Here is a 12,301-nt window from a genome sequence, read left to right on the forward strand (position 1 = left end):
CCTATAATATCCGGTTTCACTTCCTGCACCAGTATGCCACTGCCACCCTGGAGTGGCACACAGGCAGGAGAAGTGGCCGGCACCATGTCCCTGTGGTGCCTGGAGGAGGGGGGCAGAGGGCTCCGTTCACTGTCCTCGCCTGTGGGTGCCATCCCCGAAGCTCCCATTAGCCCTGGTTTCTCATTCCTCGCCAATGGGAGCTGTGGGGTGTGTGTGTGTGTGTGACCGCAGGCAAGAGCAGCAGGCGGAGCCCTCTGCCATCCCTTTCCCCAGGGGCCACAGGGACGTGGTGCTGGCTGCTTGTGGGAGCGGCATGGGGTCAGGGCAGACAGGGATATGGTCTTAGCCCTGTTGTGCCACAGGGCTGGCAATCGCGTGGGCCAGATCCAAAGCCCTGACGGCCCGCATCTGGCCCGTGGGCTGTAGTTTGCCCACCCCTGTTCTAAAGTAAAATTTCCAATGGTGTCTAAGTGATGTGGCTCCCTGTCCCATTTTAAAAAGCACTTAGGAACAAAGCTGTGCAAATAACTGATTTTCTGGTTCACTGGCTATTTGAAAAATTGAAAAAAATGTTTTGAGTTGACCCAAAATGAAAATTTTAAAAATATTTTGATGAATCAAAAAGTGAAAAACAAAACAAACACAACAGTTTGTTAAACCTGAAACAAAACATTTTCTTTTGATTTTTTTTTAAATTAATTGAAAAAAATCAGTGTTTTGTTTTGAAAATGTCAGAAGGTTTTGGGTATTTTTTGAATTTTTAAAAGGCTTTTCTTGACTGAAACTATTCAATGAAATCAACACAAATTCACAAAATTCAGTGGACAAAGTTCAGTGGATCTGAATCTGCATTTTTTCATTGAAAAAAAGTTTTGTCCCAAAATTTTTGCCCAAATCTACTTAGGAGCTCAGTCTGAGACTCAAGCCACTTTTGAAAAAGGATTTTAGATATTATGGGAGAAATTTCTAAATCACTTAAAATTTAAATTAAAAGACCTTTAAAAATCTACATTGTTTTTTTATTTTTTCCATTTCATGTAGCTTGGACATGAAATTACAGTGACCTACGTTAAATCTTTGGTTTGTCTACAGCAGTACATGGCTGCAGTGTTTGGCTCTGGACTAATAACTGGTGGCATACAATCCCAGCAGTGCACCCTTGTGCTGTCAGTCACAAGATCAGGACCTTGGGTTGCAGGTATTGCAGGGGTTTTTAAGGAAAAAACCCTTCATTTAAACACGTTTCATGAAAACATTAATCTTTTTGTAACAAAAGCAAATTTGGGGACTAAACAATCTAGTTTTATATACCATTCTTATGGCTAAGGTATCCAAACTCCTCGGTAGACTACTTGACATTGTCTATTGATATGGGGACTTATAAACAGAAAAAAAAAATCCAAAAAATAATATTATGACATATACAAGAACAGTCTTAAAAGAAAGCGTAGGGCTGATTTTACAGTGAGACCATGTGTGCATCTCCCTTTGATGTCAAGAGGAGTTTTACATGCACATTTCCAGGGTTGGACTCCCCTGGAAGTGAGCCCTTATGCATAGAGCTCACATAAATGTTGCTATTGCTAACATTTAGAATAAATCATCTCTTACAAGAACAGATTTTTCATATCCATATATGTCAGTTCTAATTTTGTTTCTCCTCTTCTACTAAGCAACGGAAAGAAAAACCATCCATATTTTAAAACAATTTCCTGCATTTTCATTTCATTGAGCTATAAAACTTTGAGTTGAAGCTGAGATTAAGAGTAAGTTCAAGTAACACTGGAAATGTTGTTAACTAAGGCCCCAGTGCTGGAAAAAGGTGAAGACAATTAGGATTTTGCATTGGCTTAGGAGTCCACACTGGTGCATCTATTTACTGTGTCAGGATCTAATGAAGACATTTTACGTTAGCTCATCACAGTATGATCTGCTCTAAGTGGCAGTGTATAGTTGTGCTTTCCAAAGAAACAAATTGTGATACTGTCACGTTCTGTCTCGTAGTCTTGTTCCGTCTTCGAGGAGGAAGTACAGTGTCAAACTGATAGCTGGCACAGTATACATCATCCAATGTAGCTAAGTATGGTGGACAGCACATTGAAAGAGGAGGCAAAGCCCAGGCTCTGCACAGTCCCTCTCCCCTCCCGTTCACATGTGGGATGGAAAAGCAGAGCAGCTCTGCAGAGCCTGCTTTTCCTCCCATGCTGCAACCCACATTACAGGTAGCCCACTCAAGGGAATGTTATGCCCCCTTAATTCCTTGTGTGGATGATTAGGATTGATGATAATCCTTTATATGTAATTTTCTTAGACCCTCCCCCTCCAGAAAGAGGTGCTGGGGTAGTCCCTAAATTCACATACTGGTGGTTTTTCTGTTACACCATCAGTATTATCTTTGACAAAGATATAACCTATGCAATTTCTGTATATCTAAGTATTGCACTTTGAATATAATGTACGAGATTGGAAAAGGCTCTTTAAAAGGCAGACTTTATAATCAGATTGGAAGGAAACAAATCTCTCTCACTCTCTTCATATTGGATTATGTCAAAGATTAGCTCCTATTTAAGCACCATTGTACAAAGTTTTCCAAAGGATTTTTTTTAAAACTACTACCACATGTTTTGCTCCATTTAAATAGCTTACATATTGGGTATATGAGATTGATAGTATTGGTTCCAGTCATTTTGTGAGTCATTTATTCATTAGACGGTTAGGTTGAGAATTTATTTATGTTATTTATTAGATGATTGGCAAAGTGTAACTCATTGATACTCTGTCCAAATCTCTGGTTAGAAACCATGGCAGGAACGAAAAGCACACAATAGACCATTATTATATAAACAATGTAGATCTTTTCAGTGCATAAGAATATACATAATTGTTCTGCATGTCCATTATCGTAAAACTTCTACATTACTGTTCCCATTTGAAAAAGCTAGCCAGGTGATTAATATTCTAAGTTTTCTTCCACACACAAGATTAAAGCATTATTTACTTTTCAGACTTGCAAACACTTCAAAAATGAGAAATAATGTACCAAAAAATTAAAACAAGGCCCCCTCTCATACACACCAGATAGTCAAGGAACATACACATTATGCAAACACTGCCATCACTCTGCTATCCATCTACTATCGCAATGACTAGCCAGCATAAGGATATGAATAATAATTGGATGAAGTAAACCTGAGCAAGGTGAAGGTTGTATTGGTAGGATGAGGTAGAGACTGGGAAGGGTTTGCTTCCATCCTATAGTCACTCTATCAAGGTCCTTGAGCCCCAGACTGTAAAGTGTGCAGCAATGACTGCAGTAAACACTGTCTACAATATAGGGTTATGCAGGAGATTGTACTCCATCTTGTCTGATAATCTTGACCTGGCTTCGGGTACACATGTGCGGTACCTCTATATTGGACTGTTATATTGTATTGAAAGCACTGGCACTGAAAAAGCAACTAATGGTCCAGAATGTAGGTCCCCTCCCCACCTTAACAACCAATATAATTGAACACATAACATCTCTGTATTTTGTGCTCTTCATTGGCTCCCAATTGGACATGCTGTCAATTTAAGATTTCAGTCCTTATTTTCCAAGACCTTCAGTGAACTGGGACCAGGATACCTAAGAGACCGCCTCACCTTTCAAGACTTACTTCCTTCATCCTCTCCTCAGGATTTATGGAACTTTCTAACTCCTGGGTGAAGTTTGTGATATGCTAGAGATTTTGGCTGTTTTGCATATGGCATGACACTATGGAACTCACTTCTCCAGGAATGAAGAGCAACCAGAGAACTCAGCATTTTTATTTTCAAATGTAAAATCTCTTTCTTTCACTTTGCTTTCCCACTGAGTGACAACTTTACAAGCATTTATGGGGAGGTGGGGAGAGGATCAGAAATCAAAGAAATCCATAACTAACTCCTCTCCAGTGCAGGTGGAGTAGAGAGGAATTGGTAACAATTTAAGTAATCCTGTGTTGCGATTTGGTGGTTCCCAGTGAGTCTGATGCTGGGTAGAAATCATGGGACTTCAAGCCAATGCGATTCAATTCAATTCAATAAAGCTTTATTCAATATGTGCACAAAGAGAGCCCCTAGTATAAAAAATCAGGCAGAGTCCCTCCAGCAAGGAGCCCCTCCCCTTGCTACTTTATAGCACATGGTGTTTATATAATGTTATATAACAACTTACATAACATGAACCTCTAACCAATCAGAGTTAAACGAACCCATGCTCATAATGCTCCAGTCCACATGCTGAGCTCACACCCCTCCCTGTGGCCTTCTCCAGAATGTTCCTAGGCCAGTGAGCCACAGCATGCTTCCCTATGCATAAGCGCCCTGTAAACCACTTTTTATCTAAAATAAACACAACCAAATCCTTCACCTGTAAGTATGTTTAATTATAGAAGGCATTAAGATACTATGGTGATGGGCACTATATAAAAATCAATACAGACTAGAATTAACAGACTACATACAAAAATATTATAGAGTATTGTAATAGTGCCAGAAGCCAGCAGCTGGGAATGAACTACCGGGGATGGATCACTTGATGATTACCTGTTCTGTTAATTACCTCTGGGGCATCTGGCACTGGCCTCTGTCAGAAGACAGGATGCTGGGCTAGATGGGCCATTGGTCTGACCCAGTATGGTCATTCTTATGTTAGTGATATTTAGGGCAATAACAGCTGCAGATAGAGCTTGCAGATAAAAAACAATTCACTGAAAAGAAAGGAAAGGACTGGAAACTATTGATATGATTGAATTTAGGATACAAACGGAGGGTGGAAATGATCATTTTTATTGCCGATTTCCATACCTTCAGCATTTAGTGTACGTGGAAAGATGCCAGTGCCAATTTTGCTGGGCTCAAACAATATCTCCAGTGGTTTAGGAGTCGAAATGCATAAAAAGGTGAGGCTTTGTCAGTAGTAAAGTTGCTTTATATTACATTGTAACAACAAGTATAGATTAGTAATCTTGACAATTTTATAATTTCATGGTAGAAAAATTGGTGCAAAACAGAAGGCAATCCACTTTCCTGTAATCCACAGGCCTGGGTCCCATTCTCCCATCACAGAATAGGAGAATGGAAATACTTCTATCCTATAAATAGGGCCAATGAGCTCTTGTTGGACTGTTTAGCTATTATGGTACAGGGAGATCCATAAACTCCTCCAGTGAGTCTTGCAAAGCTCCCCGTTTAAAATGTAAATCACTTTCTGGAGCTTCCGATCCTGAATACACTGTAGGACCTCTGATTTCCTGGGATCAAAGAGAAAGGGGCTCTCTACCTCCAAACTATGCAGCCATCATTAGATTCTGATATGTAGGTCTGGTGTGCCCAGCTCACCTAACAGGAGAATTAATGGGGAGCTGATCTCTAAGTCATGTCTGTGAAGGTGTTATGCACACTGATATGAAAAAAAAGAGTTAATTAATTAACAGTATTATTAGTGATCCAAGATCTGACTCCCCTTTAACTTAAATGGGCTTTACAATTGTGTAACTCAGTTGACCTCATTATAGTTACCCCTGATCTATGCTGGTAGAAGTGTCTTATTTCCCAAACCTTGGAAAATGTAGCAATGATTTATTAAGCCTTGGGTAAAAGGATACCCAAAGAACAAGGGATTAATTTGACGAGTGCCTCATCTTTATGCACATTACAATTTGTTACAAGCTGTGCATATGAAACACTACTGTGCTCGATGCACATATATTCTCAGTGAACTTCAAGGGTGCAATTCTCTTTATTATAAGGCCTCTTTACCCTGTATGGCTTAAAAACTGTGTCAGTACTGCAGCTGGGGGCAAACCTCCCAGCCTTGGTATACAGATTAGCAATAGCTCAACTCGAGATAGTACAATAAAAATGACAGTGGCGACGTTGCTGGGCACCTGAGCTCAGAACCCAGGGCTGGGGTGAGCAACGTCCTCACAGCTATTTTTAGAGACTGTCCGAAAAAAAACAACTAATGGTGCAGAACGTAGGTCCCCTCCCCACCTTATATCTATTTTCTTATACCAAACCTGTGTAAACTATGTTGATTGCAATGAAAGAATAATCTAGTAAAAGTCTACATGTCTATCTATTCACTTCTTACTGACAACTATAACTACAATATTTTGTAAATTCTATGTCCATGGGAACTTTATGTGCATATGAATGTAAACTGGTTCTGATAAACACATTTACAAGATATATCAAACATGCAATTTTGTAACTCCAAGATTTTGTAATCCAAGGCCCAGTACAAAAATAGCAGCTTCTAAAGTATTGTACTAAATATACAAATATTGCATTAAAAGTTATTTCTAATAAGTAGTTTGTTTAGTTTATTGAGGAATATATAAGGATAAAGGAAATGAGTGAGTATGAAGTACAGCTGGTATATTAAAAGAGAGCCTATTTGACAACCGCCAAATACCCTGCAGCAAAGAGGTTTAATAAAACAAATAGAAAAAGCACCAGGATGTTTTCTTTACTGCAGCATTACCAAAAAGTAATAAAGCAACCAAACATACAACAAACAAAGTAAACTTGAACACTGATCCTACATTATTGGACTGCTAATAAATCATACTGATGATCTGCTTTTAAATACAAATAGATTTGTGAACAGTGAGAAGCAAATATGAAAGCCAACTAAAATAGCCGGTGTGTATCCTAGTGAGGATAATGTCTTCAGGAAGTAATCACTGTAAAATGATGGAAAAATCAAAGTAATTTGATGGCCTATTTGATGTGTCTGGCAGGGTTGTGCAACCATTTAGGCGACCAAGGCAGTCGCCTAGGGAGCTAGGATTTGGGGGGCGACATTTTCTTCGGCAACGACTGCAGCGGCCGGATCTTCAGCCGCCCTAGTCGCCGCCGGCATTTAGGTGGAGGGAGCTGGGGCAGGGAAGCGCGGGGAGGGCCACCTGCAGCAAATAAGGAGGCGTGGCACGCAGGGGAACTCCCCGCCGCAGCTCACCCTTCCCCCACCTCCTCCCCAAGTACGCTGTCGTTGCTTCACTTCTCCTGCCTCCCAAGCTTGCGGCGCCTAAGCTGATTGGCGCCGCAAGCCTGGGAGGTGGGAGAAGTGAAGCAGCTCACTCCTGCTCCGCCTCCTCCCTGAGCATCCTGTTGCCGCTTCACTTCTCCCGCCTCCCAGGCTTGCGGCGCCAAAAATGGAAGTTAGGACAATGAAGCATCACATAAAAACAGCCAATTAGCCAGTGAACATCTCCCACTACTTTTTCACACACCATCAGCACAAGCAGTAGCCCAAATAAAACCAACAGTTCAACAGTTCATTGCAAAATACACACAGAGGTGCTTAAAATCTTAGAGCTTTTATACCATAACTCTAAGTATTCCTGCATCCATACCAACTTATGCTGTGCTCCCACCAGATCTCACATCAATTCTCCATCACATCCATCGTTAAATGCTAACAAGATCAACAAAACTGCCTTCAATTTTTCACTCCAGTGACCCATTTCTTAGCTCTTTACAAAGCTATTGAATTGTTATATAACAAACCCAGTCACCATTGCCCGGCTCAGATTACGATTATATCCGATCTGCTGTCTCACTCAGATCCACTCCTCATACCTAGCATCCCCTCCATTGCAGCTTAGCTGGAATCTTCCTTTGCTGATGAGGTTTCAGTATTTTGGGCTCTTCTACCTCCTCCATGGCTATACAATTAATTATCTTCTCTAACTCTCAACTGAACTTTCCAGTACATTTTCTTCTTCACAAAAAGTCACCACTACATTCCCTATTTATACTCTATTTTCAATGGGGATTTATCCATCACCATCTTGGATAATCAGGAGACTGTTGCAGTCCAGACTTATTAAAACTTAGCTATTTATTGTGGCCAAAGTTATGCCATTATAGTGTTTTAGTAGCTAGTATGTTTCTTTTATGCTGAAGCTGTAAAATATAACAAAGGCCTATTGTGCTGAATGTGGGAAAGCAAATAATTTTGAAAAATGTGATTAATTGTGTAAGTATGGACCTTTTAAGTACATGTGGTAAGCACTATACCATGGGAATGGCACTTACTGCTCTCTTAGTACATGTCCAGTGAAGTAAACAAAAAGTTAAAATACAGCCTATACTCTCATTGGCATTCATTAACATAGCATTGAAAGCATGAATAAGCCACATTTCATAGAAAAAGACTCCAGAAAGCTGTCTGCTCACATTAACATTATTCAGTTTGTGGATGCCAAATACGCACATAGCTGGTTTTATGGAATGGAAGAGGAGATGGATCAGCAAGGAAAGCTATGCGTTGGAGGGCAGAAAGCGTAGGGGAAAAGTGAAAACTGCCAAAAGCCAAGCAGAGCTGGACCTTGCAAAGGAAATTAAAACCAATAGTAAAAGTTTTTTTAGCCATATAAATAAAAAGAAACCAAGGAAAGAAGTGGGACCACTAAGCACTGAGGATGGGGTAGAGTTTAAAGATGATCTAGATATGGCCCACCTAAGTGAATACTTTGCCTCAGTATTTAATAAAGGTAATGAGGAGCTTAGGGGCAGTGGCAGGGTGACTAATGGGAATGAGGATATTAAAGTAGAAATTACCGCATCCAAAGTGGAAGCCAAATTCAAATATCTTAATGGGACTACATTGGGAGGCCTGGATAATCTCCATCCAAGAATATTAAAGAAACTGGCACTTGAAATTACAAGCCCAATAGCAAGAATTTTCAATTAATCTGTAAACTCAAGGGTCATATACTATGACTGGGGAATTGCAAATATAGAGCCTATATTTAAGAATGGGAGAAAAAACGATCTGGGAAATTACAAGCCTGTTAGCTTGATCTCACTAGTATGCAAGATTTTATAACAATTTTTGAAAGAGATAGTAGTAAAGGACATAGAGGTAGTTGGAGATTGGGATAAAATATGACATGGTTTTACAAAAAGTAGATTGGCCAGACCAACCTGATCTCTTTCTTTGGAAAAAAAAAAAAAAACTGATGCAGAGAGCAGGATCGGAATATCATACAAGATTTGGATGATCTTAAAAACTAGAGTAATAGAAAGGGGATGAATTTTAATAGTGTGAAGTGCAAGGCCATTCATCTATGGACTAACAACAGGAATTTTTGCTATAACTTCGGGATGTATCAGTTGAAGGTGACAGAGGAGGAGAAAGACAAGGCTGTATTGGTCGATAACAGGATGATTCTGAGCTGCCAATGTGGTGCAGCCACGCGAAAGGCTTATACCAGGTACCGGTGAATCCTCATCTGGAATATGGTGTGCAATTCTGGTCTCCCATGTTAAAAAAGGTGAATTCACATTGAGGCAGGTGCAGGGAAGGTCTACTAGAATGACCAGAGGAATGGAGAACCTACCTTACAATGAGATTTAAGGAGTTTGGCTTGTTTAGCTTAACAAAATGAAGGATGAAAGGAGATATGATTGCTTTCTATAAATACATCAGCAGGATAAACACCAGGGCAGGAGAGGAGTTATTTGAGTTAAAGGCCAGTGATGGCACAAGAACAAAAGCCATCAGCAAGTTTAGGCTTGAAATGGATGAAGATTTCCAACCATCAGAGGAGTGAAGTCCTGGAACATCCTTCCAAGGGAAACAGTGGGGGAAAAAAACACCTAACTTTTTTCAAGACTGAGCTAGACAAAATTATGGAGGGGATAGTATGATGAAATTACCTACAGTGGCATATGGCCCATCTGTGACTGCAGTGGGCAATTATCTCAACTGCCAGAGGCGGGTCACTAGATGGAGGGGGCTTTGAGTGATACGAGAATTCTTTCCCAGGTGTCTGGCTGGTGCATCTTTCCCACATGCGCAGGGTCTAACTGATCGTCATGTTTTGCATTGGGAAGGAATTTCCCTCTAGGTCAGATTGTTTCCCCCACCCCCATCTTCTTCTGCAGCATGGGGCACAGGTCATTTTCTGGTTTGAACTAGAGGAATCTCTGGAACTTGAAACCTTTAAATCGAGATTTGAGGACTTCAATAACTCAGCTAAAGGGTATGGGCCTATTACAAACTAGGGTATGGGCCTATTACAAACTCTGGCCTTAAAGTCTATGAGTAGGTCTGTGGTAGTCAAAAACATTCTATCGCAGAAGTGTGTTATTAATTTATATTTTTCTTCAGTCTTACTTTACTTCTTGAATCTATCCAGATATTTTTTTAAAAGGCTGAAATTAATTTAATACTACGCAGCATTCACATTCACTCTGTTCTCTCATTATATGTAATTGAATATTTCTTCTTATCTGTTTATTTACCTTTAATTAGCTCAAACATACCACAAACCGAAGTTGCCTGTGGTTTTCTAGCAAAAATCCACACTCTAGTGAAAAGAAAGGTGGGATAAACCTCAGATCTGTGTTCATGAGGGATTTCACATTGCTACTTTCACAAACCTAATATTTATTTTAAAGTTGAAAGGTAATTGCAGTTTATTCCATCCATGCCACAGAAATATGGTTCTGTGGTCCAACATGCTTTTATATATTTTCTCCTGTTTCAGTGTTTCAAAGTTCTATATGTGATCAGTTTACATGCAGTAAAAAGAGGAGCACAGTTTTTTAACATGGAATGACCTGTGCTACATTCAGCAGCAACTTATGCTTTTCACCAAAGTGGCTTTATGGGTTTCCCTTACTGCCTATGAAATTTAAGTATGGTTGCAAAGGAAAAAAACCCTTTCCTTTCCTGGTTCTGTTGGCTGGATTTTATACTTGACCAAAGGACCAATTTCAGGTATGTCTCCCTTATCCCTCATCTTTCATCGGGGCCTTTGCTCCCCAAAGAGAGCTAACAAAAGGATAAGGGGCAAACATGAACAGGTTTATTCATAGATTCATAGACTCTAGGACTGGAAGGGTCTTCAAGAGGTCATCGAGTCCAGTCCCCTGCCCTCATGGCAGGACCAAATACTGTCTAGACCATGCCTGACAGACATTTATCTAACCTACTCTTAAATAACTCCAGAGATGGAGATTCCACAACCTCCCTAAGCAATTTATTCCAGTGTTTAACTACCCTGACAGTTAGGAACTTTTTCCTAATGTCCAACCGAAATCCCCATGTGGCAGTTAAGCCCATCTGCTTCGTTGTCTACTCATGAGAGAACTAAGGTGAACAAGGTCTCCGGCCCAAGACACCCTTTAGATCTGAAAACTGCATAGTCCCCTAGTCCTCTTTTTCCAAACTAAATAAACCCAGATGCTTCACCTCCTTCTCATAGGAGTTCTCGAACCTTACGTAGTTCTGTGCTGCGTCTGACCCCCCAATTGCTCCACATCTCTGAAATGCGTGCCCAAACTGGACACAATACTCCGTGAGGCCTAACCCGCAGAGTAGAGCGGAGAACACTTCTCGTGTCTTTTGACAGCACACCTGTATCATCCAGAATCACGTTCTTTTTTAGCAAGGTACATCACTGTGACTCATATTAGCGTGTGGTCCACTATGACCCCTAGATCTCTTCTATTAACAGTTACTGTTAACAGTAAACAAGGTAAATAAACGCAGGTAAGTATAACATAAGTAAAGATTCAAACAAAACACTCAGACCCAAAGTACAACCAACAGGTGACCAAAACATAACAGCACTGGCAGAAACGAGGAGGGCTTGAAGTCATCAGGACAGTCCTGAAGCCACGCAGTGTGCAAGGCGGTCAAAGCAACAGAATAGGAATCATAAAAAGGGTAAGAGAAAGACTGAACTAATAGTGCCTGAATAATCTCGATGGTACGCTCACACCGAATACTGCATTACAGAGGTCATCTCTCGTCTCAAAAAGATATACTGGCAATGGAAAAGGTCAGGAAGGGAAATAGAAATGATTGAGGGGTTTTGAGGTCCCATAGAGGGAGATTGAAGAGGCAGGATTTTCACCTTGAAGCGAAGAGGAAAGGGGATAGGATAGAGATACAAAATGAGAGGATGTGGAGAAGTAGATAAGGAAAGTATTTATCCTTTCCGTATAGTACAAGAACTAGGGTCACCGAGATGAAAATTAATGGTAGCAGGTTTAAAACAATAACAAAGAATCTCTTCACAAGTGCAACAGTCAACTGGGACCCTGCCTTGAAGGGGAGAGTTGTGAAGCCTAGGACTATACACATTAAAAAGAGAACTGGATATAATCATGACGTAAGTCAGTAATGCATACCAAGATGGGTAAGGAATGGTGTCCCTAGCCTCTGTTTGTCAGAGGGTGGAGATGAATGTCAGGAGAGAAATCACGTGATCATAACCTGTTAGGTTCACTTCCTCTGGGGCACCTGGCATTGGCC

Source organism: Chelonoidis abingdonii, chromosome 5, assembly GCF_003597395.2.
Source record: "Chelonoidis abingdonii isolate Lonesome George chromosome 5, CheloAbing_2.0, whole genome shotgun sequence".
NCBI classification, from domain to species: domain Eukaryota; kingdom Metazoa; phylum Chordata; order Testudines; family Testudinidae; genus Chelonoidis; species Chelonoidis abingdonii.